Consider the following 22,359-nt stretch of genomic DNA (forward strand, 5'->3'; position numbering starts at 1 on the left):
CCAATACTCATTTCCTAATCATGGCTACATTAGCCGCCCAGTAGTAGTCCATACAAATCCCGAAATGATCTTGTTCACCCGCTTAAAGAAGGACTTCGGGATGAAGATGGGAAGGCACTGGAAGACGAACAAAAATCTGGGGAGGACCGCCATCTTAACGGTCTGCACCCTCCCCGCTAGAGAAAGCGGGAGCATGTCCCACCTTTTAAAGTCCCACTCCATCTGCTCTACCAGCCGGGATAAGTTAAGCTTGTGGAGGGCATCCCAGTTTCGAGCCACTTGTGTGCCTAGGTACCGAAAGCTCTTCTCTACCATCCTAAGCGGAAGCTCTCTCAGTCTCTTCTCCTGCCCTTTAGCTTGGATCACGAACATCTTGCTTTTCTTCTCGTTTAATTTGTACCCCGAAAAATTATCGAAGTCCCTCAGAATCTGCATGACCTCCCACGTCCCCTCTAGTGGGTCCGAAATATACAGGAGCAGATCCTCCGCATAGAGCGAGACCCGATGCTCCTCTCTCTCTCTCTCTCTCTTTCTCTCTCTCTCTCTCTCTCTCTTCCCCCCCGAACCAACCCCTGCCAGTTCTTTGAAGCCCGCAGCCAACGGCTCTATTGCAAGGACAAATAGTAATGGGGAGAAGGGCACCCCTTCCTCGTCCCTCGGTGAAGCCTAAAATACTCCAACCTCCCCCTGTTCATGCATACACTTGCTACGGGGGCCTGATAAAGTAGTTGGACCCACCCTATGAATCCCTCACCGAATCCAAACCTTATTAGCGTTTCCCACAGGTACTCCCATTCCACCCGGTCAAAGGCTTTCTCTGCATCCATCGCAGCCACTACTTCTGCTTCCCCTCCTTCTGAGGGCGTCATAATAATGTTTAGGAGCCTCCGTACATTGGAGTTCAGTTGCCTGCCCTTAACAAAGCCTGTCTGATCCTCCCCTATCACCCCTGGGACACAGTCCTCTATTCTAGCGGCCAAGATCTTGGCCAGCAATTTGGCATTTACGTTCAAGAGCGATTTCGGTCTGTAGGACCCACATTGTAGGGGATGTTTCTCCCGTTCGAGAGTGAGTGAGATCGAGGCCTGTGACATTGTTGGGGGGAGGGTCCCTCTCTCTTTAGCCTCGTTAAAGGTCCTTAGCAGGAGTGGACTCAACAGTTCCGAAAATTTCTTGTAGAATTCTACAGGATAGCCGTCTGGCTCCGAGGCCTTGCTCGACTGCATACTCCCTAGGCCTCCTCCAACTCGATCGGGGCCCCCAGTCCCTCCACCAAATCCTCTTCCACCTTTGGAAACCTCAATTGGTCCATGAATTGCTTCATCCCTTCCCCTCCCTCCGGGGGTTTTGACTCGTACAGTTTACCATAAAACACCTTAAATACTTTGTTCACCTCCTCTGGGTCCAAGACCATGTTACCTTCCTTATCACGAACACCCCCAATTGCCCTGGCCGCCTCTGTCCTACGAAGTTGGTGCGCCAGCGTTCTACTCGCTTTCTCCCCATACTCGTGGACTGCCCCTTTTACCTTCCTCAACTGTGCTACCGCTTTCCCTATGGTCAACAGATCAAACTCCGCCTGCAGTCTCCTGCGCTTCTTCAGTTACCCCATCTCGGGGGTCTCCACGTAACTCCTGTCTACTCTGAGTATCTCCTCAACTAGCCTCTCTCTCTCCGCTCTTTCTTTCTTCTCCCTATGGGATCTGATAGAAATTAACTCCCCTCTAATAACTGCCTTCAGAGCCTCCCAAACCGTAGTCGCTGTTACCTCTCCTGTATCGTTGTTTCCAAGTAGTTTTGGATGTTCTTATTTATCCGCCCACAAATCTCGTCATCCGCTAGCAGTCCCACATCTAGCCTCCAGAGTGGGCGCTGCCCTCTCTGTTCACCAAGTCGCAAATCCAACCAGTGCGGAGCATGGTCAGAGACTACAATGGCCGAGTATTCTGTCCCCTCCACCGTTGGGATTAACGCCCTGCTCACAACAAAAAAATCTATATGAGAATAAACTTTGTGGACATGGGAGAAAAAAGAGAACTCCTTCGCCCTCGGCCGAACGAATCTCCCTGGGTCTACGGCCCCCACCTGTTCCATGAAACCCCTCAGTTCCTTATCCGCCACTGGTCGCTTTCCTGACCTGGACTTTAACCAGTCCAAAACAGGGTCAATTACTGTGTTAAGTCAACACCATGATTAAATTATGTGTCTAAGTCCGGAATTTTACCCAGCATGCGTCTCATGAATTCCACATCATCCCAGTTCGGGGCGTAGATGTTCATTAGCACCATCCCGGTCCCCTGCAGTTTCCCACTCACTATTATGTATCTGCCCCCTTCATCAGCCACAAAACTCCCTGCCTCGAATGCCACCCGTTTACTGACCAGAATTGCTACCCCTCTGGTCTTTGAATCCAGCCCCGAATGGAACACATGGCCCACCCACCCCTTTCTCAATCTTGTTTGATCTGCGAGTTTTAGATGCGTCTCCTGTAGCATGGCTACGTCTGCCTTTAATCCCTTTAGATGCGAGAACACGCGAGCCCTCTTGACCGGCCCATTCAGACCCCTCACATTCCACGTGATCAGCCTGGACGGGGGGGGGGGTTAAACCCCCCCCCTGCCGACTAGCCATCCCCCTTTTTCAGCCAGCCACGAGCCCGCGTCCCCCGCTTACTCGAGCCCTCCCACTGAGGTCTAACCCCCCCCCCCCGGCTCTCCATCTGTTCCCCAAAGTTGGCTCCTCTTCTGTCAGCAAAGCAGCATCTCCCCCTCCAGCAACCCCACGATCCCAATCCCCCAAGTCAAGCACCAGCTTAACACTACTCTCCCCCCATTATGCTTCCGTGAGTCAGCTGACCCCGGACACTCCCGCCTCTGTCTCCGATCATCCTGTTGCCTCGTTATTCGGGCCCCTCTCTTCCTATGGAAAGCCCAATTTAACTGCCTTTACAGCCCCCAAAGAATATCCCCCCCCCCCCCCCCCCAGTGAAACAAGAAACAAATCCCAGGCGCTAACCCGGCCCCACAAAAGAAACGGCTCCAGATGCCTGAAGAGCAGCCCTCTATGGCTGAACTCCGCAAAAGCTGAGAGCATGGCCAGAGAAACAGGGAACAAAAAAGAGAAACAACATAACATAGCTCCCTCCAGCCACCTCCCCAGCCCCCTCAAACAATTAACATTACTCCCAATCTTATGTTAGGACAGCATCATGTTACACATTCCCACCAGAGCGTTTCATCAAAGTATGGCTGTTCTTTAGCTCGAGTCCAACTTTTCCTGCTTGATAAATGTCCACGCCTCGTCCGGCCTATCAAAGTAGTGGTGCCGATCTTGATACATGACCCAAAGCCTCGCCGGATGCAGCAGCCCGAACATCACCCCTTTGTTGTGGAGGGCCGTCTTAGTGCGGTTGCATCCAGTGCACCTCTTGGCCAGTTCTGCTCCCAGGTCCTGGTATATGCGAATTACGCTGTTCTCCCACCTGTTCTCCGCTCCTTTTTCGCCCATCGCAAGACACGTTCCTTGTCTGAGAAGCAGTGAAATCGTACCACCATCGCTCTTGGCAGTTCGTTAGTCTTGGGCTTCCTTGCAAGGACTCTCTGCGCCCTGTCCAGTTCCAGAGGCCGAGGAAATGCCCCCGTCACCATCAGAGTCCCCAGCAACGTGGTCACAAATGCATTCGCATCCGACCCCTCGGCACCCTCAGGGAGGCCCAGAATTCGCAGGTTTTGTCTCCTGGACCTGTTTTCAGGGTCTTCCAATCTCTCCTGCCATCTCTTATGCAAGGCATAATGCGCCTCCACCCTTTTTTTTTTAATAAAATATTTTATTGAAAATTTTTGATCAACCAACACAGTACATTGTGCATCCTTTAAACAATATTATAACAACACAAATAACAATGACCTATTTTATAAACAGAAAATGAACAAATAATAAATAACAAAAATGAAAACTAACCCTAATTGGCAACTGCCTTATCACAAATAACACTCTCCAAAAATATAATTTAACAGTCCAATATATAATTATCTGTAGCAACGACCTATACATATTATACAGTATATATTAACAACCCTGAGAGTCCCTGGCATGACCAAAACATATGGGTATGATTCGCTGGGCTTCTCGAGCACCTCGCACACCTATCCTCCACCCCGAAAAATTTACTGAGCCGTGCTCCAGTCATATGCGCCCTGTGTAATACCTTAAACTGAATCAGGCTTAGCCTGGCACACTAGGACGACGAGTTTACCCTGCTTAGGGCATCTGCCCACAGCCCCTCCTCGATCTCCTCCCCCAGCTCTTCTTCCCATTTCCCTTTTAGTTCATCTACCATAGTCTCCCCTTCGTCCCTCATTTCCCTATATATATCTGACACCTTACCATCCCCCACCCATGTCTTTGAGATCACTCTGTCCTGCACCTCTTGTGCCGGGAGCTGCGGGAATTCCCTCACCTGTTGCCTCGCAAAAGCCCTCAGTTGCATATACCTGAATGCATTCCCTTGGGGCAACCCATATTTCTCGGTCAGAGCTCCCAGACTCGCGAACTTCCCATCCACAAACAAATCTTTCAGTTGCGTTATTCCTGCTCTTTGCCACATTCCATAGCCCCCATCCATTCCCCCCGGGGCAAACCTATGGTTGTTTCTTATCGGGGACCCCCCCAAGGCTCCAGTCTTTCCCCTATGCCGTCTCCACTGTCCCCAAATCTTCAGTGTAGCCACCACCACCGGGCTTGTGGTGTAGTTCCTCGGTGAGAACGGCAATGGGGCTGTCACCATAGCCTGTAGGCTAGTCCCCCTACAGGACGCCCTCTCTAATCTCTTCCACGCCGCTCCCTCCTCCTCTCCCATCCACTTACTCACCATTGAAATATTAGCGGCCCAATAATACTCACTTAGGCTCGGTAGTGCCAGCCCCCCCCTATCCCTGCTACGCTGTAAGAATCCCTTCCTCACTCTCGGGGTCTTCCCGGCCCACACAAAACCCATGATGCTCTTTTCAATCCTTTTTAAAAAAGCCTTCGTGATCACCACCGGGAGGCACTGAAACACAAAGAGGAATCTCGGGAGGACCACCATCTTAACCGCCTGCACCCTCCCTGCCAGTGACAGGGATACCATATCCCATCTCTTGAAATCCTCCTCCATTTGTTCCACCAACCGCGTTAAATTTAACCTATGCAATGTGCCGCAATTCTTGGCTATCTGGATCCCCAGGTAACGAAAGTCCCTTGTTACCTTCCTCAACGGTAGGTCCTCTATTTCTCTACTCTGCTCCCCTGGATACACCACAAACAACTCACTTTTCCCCATGTTCAATTTATACCCTGAAAAATCCCCAAACTCCCCAAGTATCCGCATTATTTCTGGCATCCCCTCCGCCGGGTCTGCCACATACAGTAACAAATCGTCCGCATACAAAGATACCCGGTGTTCTTCTCCTCCTCTAAGTACTCCCCTCCACTTCTTGGAACCCCTCAACGCTATCGCCAGGGGCTCAATCGCCAGTGCAAACAATAATGGGGACAGAAGGCATCCCTGCCTTGTCCCTCTATGGAGCCGAAAATATGCAGATCCCCGTCCATTCGTGACCACGCTCGCCATCGGGGCCCTGTACAACAGCTGCACCCATCTAACATACCCCTCTCCAAAACCAAATCTCCTCAACACCTCCCACAAATAATCCCACTCCACTCTATCAAATGCTTTCTCGGCATCCGTCGCCACTACTATCTCCGTTTCCCCCTCTGGTGGGGGCATCATCATTACCCCTAACAGCCTCCGTATATTCGTGTTCAGCTGTCTCCCCTTCACAAACCCAGTTTGGTCCTCGTGGACCACCCCCGGGACACATTCCTCTATTCTCATTGCCATTACCTTGGCCAGAATCTTGGCATCTACATTTCGGAGGGAAATAGGTCTATAGGACCCGCATTGTAGCGGGTCCTTTTCCTTCTTTAAGAGAAGCGATATCGTTGCTTCAGACATAGTCGGGGGCAGTTGTCCCCTTTCCTTTGCCTCATTAAAGGTCCTCGTCAATACCGGGGCGAGCAAGTCCACATATTTTCTATAGAATTCGACTGGGAATCCATCCGGTCCCGGGGCCTTTCCCGCCTGCATGCTCCTAATTCCTTTCACCACTTCTTCTACCTCGATCTGTGCTCCCAGTCCCACCCTTTCCTGCTCTTCCACCTTGGGAAATTCCAGCCGATCCAAAAAGCCCATCATTCTCTCCCTCCCATCCGGGGGATGAGCTTCATATAATTTTTTATAAAATGTCTTGAACACTCCATTCACTCTCTCCGCTCCCCGCTCCATCTCTCCTTCCTCATCCCTCACTCCCCCTATTTCCCTCGCTGCTCCCCTTTTCCTCAATTGGTGTGCCAGCAACCTGCTCGCCTTCTCCCCATATTCGTACTGTACACCCTGTGCTTTCCTCCATTGTGCCTCTGCAGTGCCCGTAGTCAGCAAGTCAAATTCTACATGTAGCCTTTGCCTTTCCCTGTACAGTCCCTCCTCCGGTGCTTCCGCATATTGTCTGTCCACCCTCAAAAGTTCTTGCAGCAACTGCTCCCGTTCCTTACTCTCCTGCTTCCCTTTATGTGCCCTTATTGATATCAGCTCCCCTCTAACCACCGCCTTCAGTGCCTCCCAGACCACTCCCACCTGGACCTCGCCATTATCATTGAGTTCCAAGTACTTTTCAATGCACCCCCTCACCCTTAGACACACCCCCTCATCTGCCATTAGTCCCATGTCCATTCTCCAGGGTGGGCGCCCTCCTGTTTCCTCCCCGATCTCCAAGTCTACCCAGTGTGGAGCGTGATCCGAAATGGCTATAGCCGTATACTCCGTTCCCCTCACCTTCAGGATCAACGCCCTTCCCAGCACAAAAAAGTCTATTCGCGAGTAGACTTTATGGACATAGGAGAAAAACGAGAACTCCTTACTCCTAGGTCTGCTAAATCTCCACGGGTCTACACCTCCCATCTGCTTCATAAAATCTTTAAGCACCTTGGCTGCTGCCGGCCTCCTTCCAGTCCTGGACTTCGACCTATCCAGCCCTGGTTCCAACACCGTATTAAAATCTCCCCCCATTATCAGCTTTCCCATCTCTAGGTCCGGAATGCGTCCTAGCATCCGCCTCATAAAATTGGCATCATCCCAGTTCGGGGCATATACGTTTACCAAAACCACCGTCTCCCCCTGTAGTTTGCCACTCACCATCACGTATCTGCCCCCGTTATCTGCCACTATAGTCTTTGCCTCGAACATTACCCGCTTCCCCACTAATATAGCCACCCCCCTGTTTTTCGCATCTAGCCCCGAATGGAACACCTACCCCACCCATCCTTTGCGTAGCCTAACCTGGTCTATCAGTTTCAGGTGCGTTTCCTGTAACATTACCACATCTGCCTTAAGTTTCTTAAGGTGTGCGAGTACCCGTGCCCTCTTTATCGGCCCGTTCAGCCCTCTCACGTTCCACGTGATCAGCCGGGTTGGGGGGCTTCCTACCCCCCCCCCCCCCTTGTCGAATAGCCATCCCCTTTTTCCAGCTCCTCACCCGGTTCCCACGCAGCTGTATCTCCCCCAGCCGGTGCCCCCCCCGCCCATCCCCTCCCATACCAGCTCCCCCCCCTCTCCCCAGCAGCAGCAACCCAGTAATTCCCCCCTCCCACCCCCCCCGCTAGATCCCCCGCTAGCGTAATTACTCCCCCCATGTTGCTCCCAGAAGTCAGCAAACTCTGGCCGACCTCGGCTTCCCCCCGTGACCTCGGCTTGCACCGTGCGACGCCCCCTCCTTCCTGCTTCTCTATTCCCGCCATGATTATCATAGCGCGGGAACCAAGCCCGCGCTTCTCCCTTGGCCCCGCCCCCAATGGCCAACGCCCCATCTCGTCCACCTCCCCTCCTCCCCCCATCACCACCTGTGGAAGAGAGAAAAGTTACCACATCGCAGGATTAGTACATAAAACTCCTCTTTCCCCCCTTTTTAACCCCCCTCTTCGCCCCCCACATTCGCCCCACCACTTTGTTCAAACGTTCTTTTTAATAACCCGCTCATTCCAGTTTTTCTTCCACAATAAAAGTCCACGCTTCTTCCGCCGTCTCAAAGTAGTGGTGCCTCCCTCGATATGTGACCCACAGTCTTGCCGGTTGCAGCATTTCAAATGTTATCTTTTTATGAAGCACCGCCTTGGCCCGATTAAAGCTCGTCCTCCTTCTCGCCACCTCCGCACTCCAGTCTTGATAAACGCGGATCACCGTGTTCTCCCATTTACTGCTCCGAGTTTTCTTTGCCCATCTAAGGACCATTTCTCTATCCTTAAAACGGAGGAATCTCACCACTATGGCTCTGGGAATTTCTCCTGCTCTCGGTCCTCGCGCCATCACTCGGTATGCTCCCTCCACCTCCAACGGACCCACCGGGGCCTCCGCTCCCATTAACGAGTGCAGCATCGTGCTCACATATGCCCCGACGTCCGCTCCCTCCGCACCTTCAGGAAGACCAAGAATCCTCAAGTTGTTCCTCCTTGCGTTGTTCTCCAGTGCCTCCAACCTTTCCGCACATTGTTTCTGATGTGCCTCATGCATCTCCGTCTTCACCACCAGGCCCTGTATGTCGTCCTCATTCTCGGCTGCCTTTGCCTTCACGACCCGAAGCTCCCGCTCCTGGGTCTTTTGTTCCTCCTTTAGCCCTTCGATCGCCTGTAGTATCGGGGCCAACAGCTCTTTCTTCATTTCCTTTTTGAGCTCTTCCACACAGCATTTCAAGAACTCTTGTTGTTCAGGGCCCCATATTAAACTGCCACCTTCCGACGCCATCTTGGTTTTTGCTTGCCTTCCTTGCCGCTGTTCTAAAGGATCCACTGCAATCCAGCCACTTTCTCCTCCTTTTTTCATCCGTATCCAGGGGGGATTCCCTTCTGGTTTACCGCACAGTGTTTTTAGCCGTCAAAATTGCCGTTGGGGCTCCGATCAAGAGCCCAAAAGTCCGTTTCACCGGGAGCTGCCGAAACGTGCGACTCAGCTGGTCATCGCCGCACCCGGAAGTCATGCGCCTCCACCCTGACGGCCAGACCGAGTAACTCATCTTCGTTATCCGAGACCTTTTTCTCGATCTCCTTGATCGCCTTCTCCTGCATCTTCTGGGTCTCAAGTATCTTCTCCATTGAGGCCTTCATCGGGGCCAGCATTTCCGTTTTTAGGTCTGCAAAACAGCTTCTGAGGAACTCCTGCTGTTCCTGCGACCACTGGGCCCATGCTGCCTGATCCGAGCCGGCCGCCATTTTGTGTTCAAGCGCCCTTTCCACCCGCTTCTCGGCACTCGCTTGCTTCGCCGCCCTACTCCTGGTCCCCTCCATAAACCGATGCGGGGAACCTTTCCAGCATTGCTTGATCCGCCGGATTTCACGGAGGAGGATCCGCTGAAACTCCTAAAAAGGGCCCGTAAGTCGCGATGGGAGCTTCCAAATTCGCGACCTTCCCTCGCATGGCTGCCACCAGAAATCCCCTCCAAATCATTTATATATACTACGAACAGCAAAGGTCCCAGCACTGATCCCTGTGAAACACCACTAGTCACAGCCCTCCAATCAGAAAAGCACCCTTCCATTGCTCCTACCCTGCCTTCTATGACCTAGCCAGTCCTCTATCCATCTTGCCAACTCACCTCTGCTCCCATGTGACTTCACCTTTTGGACCAGTCTGCCATGAGGGACCTTGTCAAAGGCCTTACTGAAGTCCATATAGAAAACATCCACTGCCCTACCTGCATCAATCATCTTTGTGACCTCCTCGAAAATCTCTATCAAGTTAGTGAGACACGACCTCCCCTTCACACAACCATGCTGCCTCTCGCTAATATGATCCCTTGCTTCCAATTGGGAGTCGATCCTGTCTTGAAGAATTCTCTCCAGTAATTTCCCTACCACTGACGTAAGGCTCGCCGGCCTGTAGTTCCCTGGATTATCCTTGCTACCCTTCTTAAACAAAGGAACAACATTGGCTATTCTAAACATTAAATACGCAATGTAAATACATCGACACAGGCATCGGGTGAAGCATATGGGAGTGTAGTACCACTCAGTAGAGAAGATGTGTGAAGAGATCAGATCAGTCCAGATCAGTTATATTCTTAAGTAGCCAATATACAGTAAAAATTATTACCAAAGTCTGTATGTGAAGATTAAATTACTACATTAAAGTGACAACCAGATTAGTACAAATGTTCATAGAAGGATGACGTTAAGTGGTGTACGTAAAGCCATTGAGGTTGGAAATTTTGGGCTTTAACCTGCCAGACCTAAAATGTGTATTCAGTATATAAATGATCAGGAATAAAAATTGATAGACTTTTTTCAAATATGCCAGAAATTGAAGTTAATGTTGTATTTGCCTGTTTCATAAATTAATAATTATTTCCAGGTGATCCCACAGCTGGTGTTTGCAGGGTAGGGGTAGCAGTTCCTTATTTTCCGTTTTGCTCGAAACCATAAAATAATGAAGGGATTAGTGGGCAGGTCATATTGCCTATCTTTCACCCAGAACACAGCAGTCAGAAAGAGAAATTTGCAGTTGTGAGATAGCTTGTTTTAAGATTGAAGGATGATGGTGTTGGATGTTAAGGTTACTTTTCTGTTTTTTTTGTTGAATTTATTTCCGGTGACATCAATATGGATCAATTTAACTGAAAAAAGTATTTTCTGTTCCACTTTCTTCCTTGGTTACTGTCTGTGCTTACATTCTCTGTGATGTGGAGATGCCGGTGTTGGACTGGGGTGAGCACAGTGAGAAGTCTTACAACACCAGGTTAAAGTCCAACAGGTTTATTTGGAATCACGAGCTTTCAGAGAGTAGCTCCTTCATCAGGTGAGACTTACCCGATGAAGGAGCTACACTCCGAAAGCTTGTGATTCCAAATAAACCTGTTGGACTTTAACCTGGTGTTATAAGACTTCTTACGACATTCACTGTGGCTATGATTAGTCACTTGGCAACATCAACTCAGAAGAGACTTACATGGAGGAACCTCCTGACTGAAGGGACAGAATTCTTTGAGGGCACCCAACAGCACGAGGAAGCCCGGAAAAGGAGCCTGAGAAAAAACATCAGCTATCTAGAGTCCAAGGACCAATCCCACCTCCCGGAAACACCTGTCAAGTGTGCGTTAGAAGATACTGCTTTAGGATCAGGCTCATCAGCCACGCAAGGACTCATAGAACCTATGACCAGTGTCACGGAATTTCTTAAGTCGACAATGATGCTTGTTCGCGAGTGATCGCTGAAGAAGTTACTTGGATTTTCTAAGAGTGTATGCCATCTCACTTATGAAATTGTAGATTCTTAGCCTGTTCATCAATCACTGAAACAATAAAATTGCAACCTTCTAAATTAAAGCTATTGCCTCTAATTCAGTTCCAATCTACCCACAAGATCAATGCAATTGGACAAAATATATTTAGATTTTGATAGTATAGCCTCCTGAGATTTTAAACTTCTATATACTAAAACTATCTACTGTTTTTTTTCCCCTATTTCTTAGGAGTTTACTGAATAATAGCAGCAATGTTACAGTTAAAGGTAAGCATCTCTTTGTATGCAAGTCTGGAAGCAATGCTAATTTTCCTGATTTAGATGTCCAGTGCCACATTGGGGTTTTCTTAACATTAGTCCATAAATTGAGGTTCTTTGTTATTTCTCAAAATATGCCAATTGATTTTAAATTGTGATCTTTGCAGAGTAAAAATAACAAATTATGGTACAGAAAGCTATTTAAGTTTTTTCTCATCAAAAATGTCCTGACATTTGGGAGTATCTATAAATTAACTTCCAAGTCAACAATAAACAGAAGTTTCTAAGGCCAGTTTCTAAGAATTTTAATCTAGGAATATTCTCAAATCACTCTTGCTGTTCATTTTTTTAAAAACTGAGACAATTACTAAAATTGTGCTTAGACAGATAGCGAACTTGCTTAACTTTGCTTTCATTTATGAAGTGCTGAGTTTCTGACATATTAATAGTGAAATCAGACAAGAAATGTTTCTGACAGGTACAGCAATCTAACATAGGTGGCTGCATTTGCCAAGATATTGGATGGGTAACACAATATAGACTGAGTATAGTTAGGACACATTCATTCAATCACAAGTGCCATCATTATTATAGCTTCTTCAAGAAGTTTTAAAACAATTACACTTTATGAATGTTTATCTCAAAGGTACTGACATTTCTAGTTGTAAAGGAGGGAGGAGTATATTGGTGCTACATATACCCTCTTGATAAAAGAAAATGAATAAATAACTGAAATGTTTGCTTCCAAACAATGAAAAAAAAGTTTTGATAGTCAGTTCTTTAATCTGACAGTGATATTACAACTGGGTTGGTAGAGTTGGCGATGATAGGCTTTAATCAGTCAGAGAGTCTTTTAAGTGCATAACGAAAAGTAGTCTTGTGGCCAAAATTAATGACTTATTCAAAAGTTAGGAGAGCAAGATTTATAGGGCATACATCCTATATGTTCATTTACATGGCGGGGCATTAGCAAGATAAAATTAAAACCACACTAAAATGAATTTGGTGTCCCCTACATGAGCAGCCAGGCATTATAGTCCTATTCATTTCTTAGGTCTCACTTTGTGCCTACTTTGAATAACTGCTTCAGGACAGGACACTGAGCATAGCTACCAAACCTACTTAGCCCCTCTATTTGACCATGGCTGACTTGCCAAACCTTCCTCCTATTGTAGCCCTCATGCTGCGACGTTGACTGATCTAGCTTTCCTGCTCCTGTCTACAGAACTGCTCCCAAATCTGGACTGTTATTCTGTCCTTTTTCTTCTGTTTCCCTAATATACAGCATCTATTCTTGATTAGTGTTGGACAGGAATACTGACTAAGAGCTGTGCAGAGAATGTTGTTCACCATGAAATGATTTTCATTTTATCTGAACAAGAATTTAAAAATGTTTTTAAAGGAAGAAAATCACATTTTAGAGACATCGGACTGTCATCAGCAACATTGGCCCAATCTGCATCTTTCCCTCCAACCAACTTGTTTCAATTCAAGCATTTTAATTTTGATTTCAAACATCCAAAAAATAAGCAAGTTGATCCAAATTATTGGGGGAGCATGTTACCATTGGAAGCTGTGAGTTCCTGGCTCCCTTCAAAGTCTATGACTGGAATTTTCTGTCCGTTGACATCAACGGGATCTTCCGTCCCGCCGACGGTGCACCCCCACAACGGGTTTCCTGGCAGCGAGGGGTGCATACAATAGGAAACCCCTTTGACAATGGCATGACTGAGGATCCGACCGCCAGCCAATGGCGGGCTACCTCTGCAAAACATGTGCGGGTTGCGTGGAAAATCCCAACCTATGTTTCTGACGTGTTCCCTTTGTCCAGAGTATGATTCTGAGTCACAGTATAGCTCATACAAATACAGGAGTTAAAAAGTGTTTGATTTGTTGATCATCAACACTTTACATCATGAAGCCCACCATTATCAACAACATTAGATTCCATTTATTCATTATTGACATCTCGGTCATTTTGTAATAAATGGACTGCATGATGGTGATGTGGGACTGATCCCTCTGTATAAGAGAGTCTAGTATTTAGCCACTGCCCTGTTGTGTGTCAGATAAGCTCTGCCAGAACAGCAGTGGAAGGGTGAAGATCGCCCTCATTCACAGAACTAAAGAGGGGGGGAAAATCAGCCAGAGGCTCCCATTTCTTCTTACCCACTGCTTATCTGTGTGTGAATGGACACAGAGTTTCTCTAAATTTTTCTGACCAATCTTACTCGTTACTGTGTGAGAACAGGGTCAGTTGGGCATGCAGTGGCATCCACCCTTGTCTGAATGTCTACCAGTATTTGCTTTCCAAACACAGGATAAGTGGTCCCTTGTGACCCATGCCCTTGGAACTGTGCCCCACTGTGAATCCTAGGCTTTAGGAGAGCAAAGAAGAATGTCAAAATGGGAGAAGAAAAATATTCTATTAATCACAAAATATTTTTAATTTTTAAATAATTTTATTTATTTATTGTAGCTCCTGTAAATAATTCCACCAAAATAATCAAATACACTGAAAATAAAAAGGCAAATGTTCTACCGTTTCAACATTCACTTCAGACATAACTGCTGCATTCAACAAATTTAATATAAGCATAACATGTCACGCATTATTTGTTCAGCTTGAGTTTTGTCTTTAATAACAAACATTTAATTTACAATGTATTTCAAATAATACTGATAAACCGAGACAATGTTTTCACTAGCACTTACATTTAACATAAATGAAAAGTATTCATTTCACATTTAACCGATCCTCTTGCAGGCCGATGCAACATTTTAAACTTATTGCATTAAAATCAGTGAAAATGTCCTGTGATTTCTAATTTGGAGATGTGATATTTAACTAAACATTTTGTCTAACATTTCTTCTTTAAGATTACACTAGATAGGTTTTATGGCAAGATGGATATTCTTGTTCTATCGCGATACTAAATCCATTCTTCCCTGACTTTCGATTGGTAACTGCTGTGGGACTGGCTACAGCAGTGGGGTCTGTTTAAATAATGAGAGAACAAAGTAGGGGCAGTCTACAGGTAGCAGCAGTGAGATTCAGTTTGAATAATGGTAGTCTTAGAGACCTGTATCTGCCAACCCAAATAATGTATATCACTTTGGTGTTAGTGTTGGGGATGTCTTACATTATCATTTTAAGGATGAGGCATCCCTTCCCAACTAATATGCCCCTTTCTGGAGTCTCCCTGTTTTACATTAATTGTTCTCACAGCTTGAGGAATGCTGGCAAGTCTGTATTGCATATCTCCTGTTGCTTGGAGAAGGTGGAGGTGTGCTTCTTTCTTGAACAGCTGGTAGTTATTTTTTTAACACTTCTGAGACATTTCAGAGGCACCGACGTAGTGTGGGACTTGAGTTGTGTGAAGGCTAGCCATACATTGTACCGTGTTGCGTAAAGGGTAGCCATACATCGTACCAAGAAGGCAAACGGGTGATTGCCAGTGCACCACTTTGCCACTCTGAAACTTGAAGGCGTACAGCAATTCTACCAAATGGCTGTTATTTAGGAGACGAGGAAGGGCTGAGTTTCCACTGGGCACTTTATTGTAATACTACAGCCGAGGATGGGAGCCTGATTGGGAGGGGCACAGACACAAACACGTCTTACCACATATTTTAGTGCTAAGGTAAATTAATTTGTCTTCTGCTAAAATATGATTTCCCTTGTTCCAAATTGTTGCTTTATAAAGCATAATTAAATATTATTTTGAATTACACATATATAAATACATTAGGTTAACATAGAATTTACAGTGCAGAAGGAGGCCATCCAGCCCATCGAGCCCGCACCGGCCCTTGGGAAGAGCACCCCATTTTAAGCCCAGAGCTCTGCTCCATGCATGCAACTCTGCAACCCCACCCAACCCCTTTGGACACTAAGGGCAATTTAGCATGGCCAATCCACCTAATCTGCACATCTTTGGACTGTGGGAGGAAACCGGAGCACCCGGAGAAAACCCACGCAGACACTGGGAGAACGTGCAGACTCCGCACAGACAGTGACCCAAGCCGGGAATCGAACCTGGGACCCTGGAGCTGTAAAGCCACAGTGCTATCCACTGTGCTACCGTGCCGCCCTAAAGGTGGCAAAAATGGTTTAAGAACCATTTTATTATTTAATATCTCTTTTTTCTAAATTTACAACAATCTATATCTATTTGCTATACTACTCAAAGGTCATTACAAAGACATTTACTTCAAGTCTCCTTCACATATTATTGGCCTGTTACCTCTATACTTGACTCTTTCAATTGATACCTTAAAGCTCAAACTACTTGCTTATGTACAGGGTGTATGACTCTCCCTTTCCTGTGTATTGTACAACTGAAGGTCTTCCTGACGTATATTTGTTTTATTATTCCCTTCGTCATCTATGGTCATATGCCTTTTTGCTGTTGTTCCATGACAGTGGTAGCAAAGAAAGCTTAAAATTCTCTCATCAGTTGATCATCTCATCAGTTGGCTGTAAGCCTTTTGAATGCATTAGCTTTCCTTCAAATCTTTGCAATATTTCAGCTGTTCATGACTTGAACTTGAACCCCCCATGATTAGAAAATTTAATTATAGAAGATCCTATTCTATTTATTCTGTGTTGAGAAACTAAGAAATGATATGAACAAAACAGCGCATTTGACTTGCGCTATTACAGTTGTCCCATCTGTTGGTCAAAGACGGGTTGGCATTTGATGACCAAACATAAAGCACTTTGGCTTTTTTGCTTTGTAGTGGGTTATAAACGATTGGTGAGAAAGTTGTAAATGGAGCACAAGTATAAAGCTATCCATGATGCTGGATATTTAGGGGTTCAAACATTAATTAAAGTCATTCTAATCCACGGGAAATAGCATGCATGATGCTAATGTCATATTGAATGGATGATCAGAAACATTATGGGGACGATACACATTAGGGACGCGATCTACCGGCCGAATTGCATTCTCGTTCGAGCGCAACACAGCCAGTAGATCCTGAGAAAGGCCTCCAACTGGCTTCCTGGCAGCCTTTGCGCCTTGCAGGATCAACCCAAGCCCTGCGAGGCATAGGAATTGGAATCCTGTGCAAAAGGGGTGTGACCTGTTAGATGTTTAACTACTGTTGTATAAAGAGTCAAAGGTTCTGCTCCTTTTCACAAACACCTTTATTTTACTTTAACTGACTCAGCACAAAACTCATCATCACACCATCTGACACAAAGGTCACCTGAAGCCTCTTTACAAATCAGTGTCAATTATTGGATACTTAACATAAATGAGACAACTAATTGGAATGTCTCTTAACCCAACTAATTGAAATGTCTCTTAACCCATTACTTAACAGTCTCCCCTTCCTTGGAGAAAAAAAATAATTAGGTGAAAACAAAATTACAAGAAACACAAAAACACACGCACTTTCCCCCCTTTTGTTATTCATTTTTTGGAAGAAAAAAAAAAGTCACAGAAACAGGCGCCCTTCATTAACAATATCCAAATGTTTCTGTGAACTAGCCCCTCTTTTTGTAAAACAGTCTGACAATTGATAGCCACTGTCGACCCATTAAATTTTTGCTATATCCGCTCTCTCCAACATCTGCTTCAAACTTGCGATGTCTACCCTTAACCTTTTTTCATTGACACTTTTGTAGAGTGCACATTTTCCCACAGGGATTTATTGTCAATGTGACATTCAATAGGTATACTACTCAAATCCCCTTATCCCAAAATTTCTGTCAATATCTGAGATATATAAAAGGCCATATCCACCGCCTCTCCACGGCTTAACGTCTCAGCAGCCATAGGGGCTGGTTTAGCACACTGGGCTAAATCGCTGGCTTTTAAAGCAGACCAAGCAGGCCAACAGCACGGTTCAATTCCCGTACCAGCCTCCCCGAACAGGTGCCGGAATGTGGCGACTAGGGGCTTTTCACAGTATCTTTATTGAAGCCTACTTGTGACAATAAGCGATTTTCATTTCAAGTGCTTTTGAGCACACTCCTTATTTTCTTTGTTTCCCAACATTTACCATTGTTTCCCAAAAGGAAAATTATAAAACCTCCTGCGTTTGAAACACCATCACATAAATTTGAATGGGACGCATCACTATAAACTATGAGTTTCAAGTGCCTAAGGTCACCTAAACCGGGAACCTCAAAACACACTCCTGCATTTTTAGTTTGACCAACGCTTTATTTGCTCTTATTATATGTCTTCCACTTTGGGATCATTCATTTTTATACTCAACTCTAAGACATCAAAACTCACGTCTGGTCTGGTCTGTCTACCTAACCAGTTCAGTTGCCCAATTTAACTTCGCAGTTGCTCTTTTTCCATCTTTGAAACCATTGCGTCTTTTTGTGAAACCCAGCCACGACTAATTGCTATTGGGCTGATGCTTTCCAAATAAGATTGCTGACATAAAGTTGCCCCTAACCTACTCTGTCCGCTTTCCAGTACTATATATTTAAATGCACCGGAAGCCTGACTTCCAACCCTGAATTCTTTCCTCAAACCAGAGATTACAATAGCTTTGAAATCGCTAGTCCCACCTTACCGAAAAATACCAGACTCTAGACGCATCATTTAATCCATATACACATTTGTTCAACTTCCAGAGTACCCCTTCTGTGTTAGGAGGACGGAGAAAAATGTCTCTCAGGAGCTGATGCCCCTGTAAAAAGGCAGCTTTTATATCTATAGATTTGCATTCCCATGCCTTTGTGGCTAATAGAACCAAGAAGATGTTTAAAATAACCTTTCCTGCCGTAGGTGAATCTACCCTTAAAACCTGATCTTCTAAGTTTTCTTCAAATCCTCTTGCCACAAACCTGGCCTTTGCCTTATAAGTTCCATCCGGAAGAGCCTTTTCCGTGCAAATCCATCTGTGGGATAGAGCTCTTTAACCCCTATCTGGTACTTCCGTGCATACCCCAAATTCACTCCAACTATGCAGTTCTTGCTGTTTGGCATCTTTGATAACTTTTTCATCTAATTTATTGGAAGCCACCAAAATTTCACCTGCATGTGGGCTTCTACACGTATTAGTATTCGTAGTCTTACTCATGTTCCGAGACCTTGATAAACTACGCCCCGCCTGGTATCTCGTTCTGTACTGCTACTGCTTGATCTTTCCCTTCTGCTGTGGGATGTCCTTTCAATAGTTCTCGACATTTTCCTGCGGACCTGTTCACTATCCGATGTACTATCTGAACTGGCACTGCGTTTCTGTGCCCTCCATTTTTGAACTTTGTGTTCCCAATCCATTGTCTTGACTCCCTCCCCTGAATGCTGTACATTCAACCAATGTTTATACTTTCCGGGGGCCTTCCCTGCTCTACTAATAACAGTTGCATCCTTCCATTGACTAGACCCTTCAGGCAAGTATGTCAGTTTTGTACCAACTTTTGGCAGTTGTCCTTTCAGAAAAATGGCCTGTTCTAATTCATCAGAAGTGTTGTGTTCCTCCACAGAAACCCTGACTATATCAGTTAATTGGTCCTCATAGTTCTCTAACACGTGCGTAGCAGATGACCCTGGTTCCTCGTCCTGTCTGTCTGCTCTGTCTAAATTTGAAAATGTGTAATCTGTACCCATTATCCTTGAAGAATGTACCCTATCAGTTTGATTGCCATGTTGCAAAATAATTGTTTTGCCATCTATGCCTATGATCTTCCCTGGGCCTTTCCATTCATTAAAGTTGTCTCTCTTATAGTATACTATGTCTCTTTGCTGAAAAACCATATTTGGTGGCCGTACATTATGCCTTAAAGCTCTGCGAATTCTTTCAGAGACTTCTGCTTTCAAAAAAGCTTTTCTGCTGCTATGTAATGCATTTAAATGCTCAGCAAAGGCAGAGCTAATTGTAGTCCCTTCCCTAGCTGGAGGCTGGTCATCCAAAATGGACGGAATTTTAGGATTTCTACCAAACACTAATTGTTAGGGACTATTGCCCCAAACCACCTGCAATGAATTGTTTGCATGTACCGCCCATGCTAAAGCTAAATTTAGCTTGCAGTTTGGTCTATCTGCCAAACTTTTCCGGAGCATGTCATCTATTACCGCATGGTTTTTTTCACACACACCTTTACTAAATGGGCTTTCTGCAGTCGTATTCATAACTATGATATTCACATTTTCACACATATCCCTAAACTCATCATTAGCAAATTCTCCCCCATTGTCCGTAAGGAATTTTGCCGGTGGCCCCATTCCCGTCCCTATCCATTTTTCCACGATTTGATCCTGAATTACTCTCTTTACTTCGTACAATCATTGATTGATTACATTGGTTGCTAAATCTACAAAATGCAAAATAAATATATTATTGGCTTTATCCCAGATCTTAAGGTCCATGGCCACAATGTTGTTAAAATCCCTGGCCAAAGGTAGGGTTACTTTTGGTCGTGCTGGTGTCCTTTTGTACTTCCTACAAACTTCACAGTGATCACTAACCTGTTCTATCAGCTTAGTATAGTCTTCATCCCTTACCCCTGCATCATTTAATAAATTTTTCAGCCTCCGAGGAGATGGATGTGCAAATTGCCTATGCAATTTTAATACAACAAGCTTTTTATCAGCTTTTTACCATTTTCAACTGCCATTAACGCATCCTTAACAACTGTACTTGAAATATTATTTGTCAGTGATGTACTACAAGTGTCCCAACTGTGTAAGTCCACCGTCTTTCCAAAAAATGTTGCCTTATCCTGTTCCATATCCAATTTCATGTGTGCTTTCTTCACCGACGGTCTGCTCAGAAGCAAAGGTGTCTCACTTGATACAACATCTGTGATAATGAAATGATTCACTCCGGCAATATTGCAAGGGATCACCACTCTTTTCAGCTACTTCAGAGTATTATCATCCCCAAACCTGAAACTTGTGGAACTTTCAAATTCCTTAACCTTGTTACGATTTTCAGCATTCAAGGAGTCCAGGTAATATTTTAACCAGTCAATTCCACACACAGTAGATGTGTAGCCACTGTCCAATGCAGCACAATTGAAGGATTCTGCAACCAACACCCTCATTATCGGCGTAAAACTGCTTGTTAATAGGATAATGCCTTCTTTCTGGTCACTATCTTTTTCCTCTTCTGACTCTTCCGTGTCATGTGTCACTTCAAATACTATTATAACGTGTTGGACAGTTGAAAGCATAATGGTATTGAGAGTCACATCGAAAACATCGATTTATCATGCCCCATGCATTTCTGGGGTTCATCTTCCTATTGTAGGTTCTAACTGGGTTTCTGTCTTGATAATTTCCGGGTCCCGATCTCCTTCTATAGTCTTGGAACCTGTTAGTAGCCGTACGATTTCGCCATCCTGTTATTAGTGTATCTTCCATATTCTGCTTTATTGTAGACTGACCTATTTGGTTCATCAGAACCATCGGAATCGAATGTTTCCCCAGAAACTTTTGTAAAGCATCTATTATCTGATCAAATAAGGTATCCTTATCCGCAAATTGAACTCCTGTCTAAACCAAGAGCCTATCCATGTTGCTCACTCTAGCACAGTCAAGTAATTTACAGGCCAACTCAGACTGTGGAAACTCCAGGTTGTGTTTCTGCAGCCTTTTATATAGTCTGCCAAATTCCATTATATAGTCTTCAATGGAGAAATCCTCTATTTTTCGGGACCTATCAAAATCCGACCATGCTTCATATGCACTTAACAAGTCATCCTTCTTATAAATCTTATCCATATAATGTAATAGAGGCTGCAGACCTCCTTCTGAGTCTAACTCTTCCAATTCCAGCTCAGAAAACACTTTGCTTCAGATTTTACTGTCATCAGGTAGAGAAAGAGCCAATGCCATACCTTGTTTTCTCTTTCCCAAGGCAGTTACCTTAGTCCACATAACTACTGCACTTCTCCATTGGTCGTACGATCCCCTTTCAGAAAATAAGGGGTGATAGTCATATCCGGCCATTTTTATCCTAGGTTTAGCCATGTATCTTTTTTCTACTTCTCACTCGCTCCTTGGTTTGGTCTGGAAAAGTTGTATCTTTCAACCCTTCACATTTGCGCAGCAACGATCCTCTGCTACCATTTGTTAGACGTTTAACTGCTGTTGTATAAAGAGTCAAAGGTTCTGCTTCTTTTCACAAGCACCTTTATTTTACTTTAACAGACCCTGCACAAAACTTGATCATCACATCATCTGACATAAAGGTCACCTGAAGCTCTTTACATATCAATGTCAATTATTGGATACTTAACATACATGAGACAACTAATTGGAATGTCTCTTAACCCATTATTTAACATGACCAAACGGCTTGCACCCAAGTAGAATTTAAACCTATTTAGGTGTGCTTGCCCAGGGGCTGATTTAGCACACTGGGCTAAATCGCTGGCTTTTACAGCAGGCCAGCAGCACGGTTCGATTCCCGTACCAGCCTCCCCGAACAGGCGCCGGAATGTGGCGACTAGGGGCTTTTCACAGTAACTTCATTGAAGCCTACTTGTGACAATAAGCGATTTTCATTTTCTACCGACTTCCCCAGGGAGGCCGCAGCTGGGCGCCGTTCAGTACTGGTCTACACAACCATGGACCAGGAAGAGCGACACCTGGGGGGGTCTCCCAGATCATTGGAGGCCCCTGGATGGTCAGAGATAATACAGGGTGGCTCCCTGGCCCCCCTCCTGGACTGTGGGCACATTGCCACTGCTTGACTGGCACCTTGTCACTGCCACCATGGCACTGCCAAGGTGCCCAGTGGCACTGCCAAGCCAGCAAGGGTACCAGGGTGACATTGCCAATGGTCATGGTCCGAGGGGG

General features: G+C 45.6%; 1 protein-coding gene across 5 annotated transcripts in view; it reads left to right on the forward strand.

Annotated features, from left to right (window-relative positions):
- Positions 1-22,359, forward strand: part of ahdc1 (AT hook, DNA binding motif, containing 1) — a 296,855-nt gene that overhangs the window by 209,839 nt on the left and 64,657 nt on the right. For all 5 annotated transcript variants that reach the window (XR_011940848.1, XR_011940849.1, XR_011940850.1 and 2 more), the window contains one exon: positions 11,553-11,590. The gene's annotated coding sequence lies outside the window, so the exon portion shown is untranslated. The remainder of the gene's footprint in view (positions 1-11,552; positions 11,591-22,359) is intronic.

This window comes from Scyliorhinus torazame, chromosome 1 (assembly GCF_047496885.1).
Source record: "Scyliorhinus torazame isolate Kashiwa2021f chromosome 1, sScyTor2.1, whole genome shotgun sequence".
Lineage (NCBI taxonomy): Eukaryota > Metazoa > Chordata > Chondrichthyes > Carcharhiniformes > Scyliorhinidae > Scyliorhinus > Scyliorhinus torazame.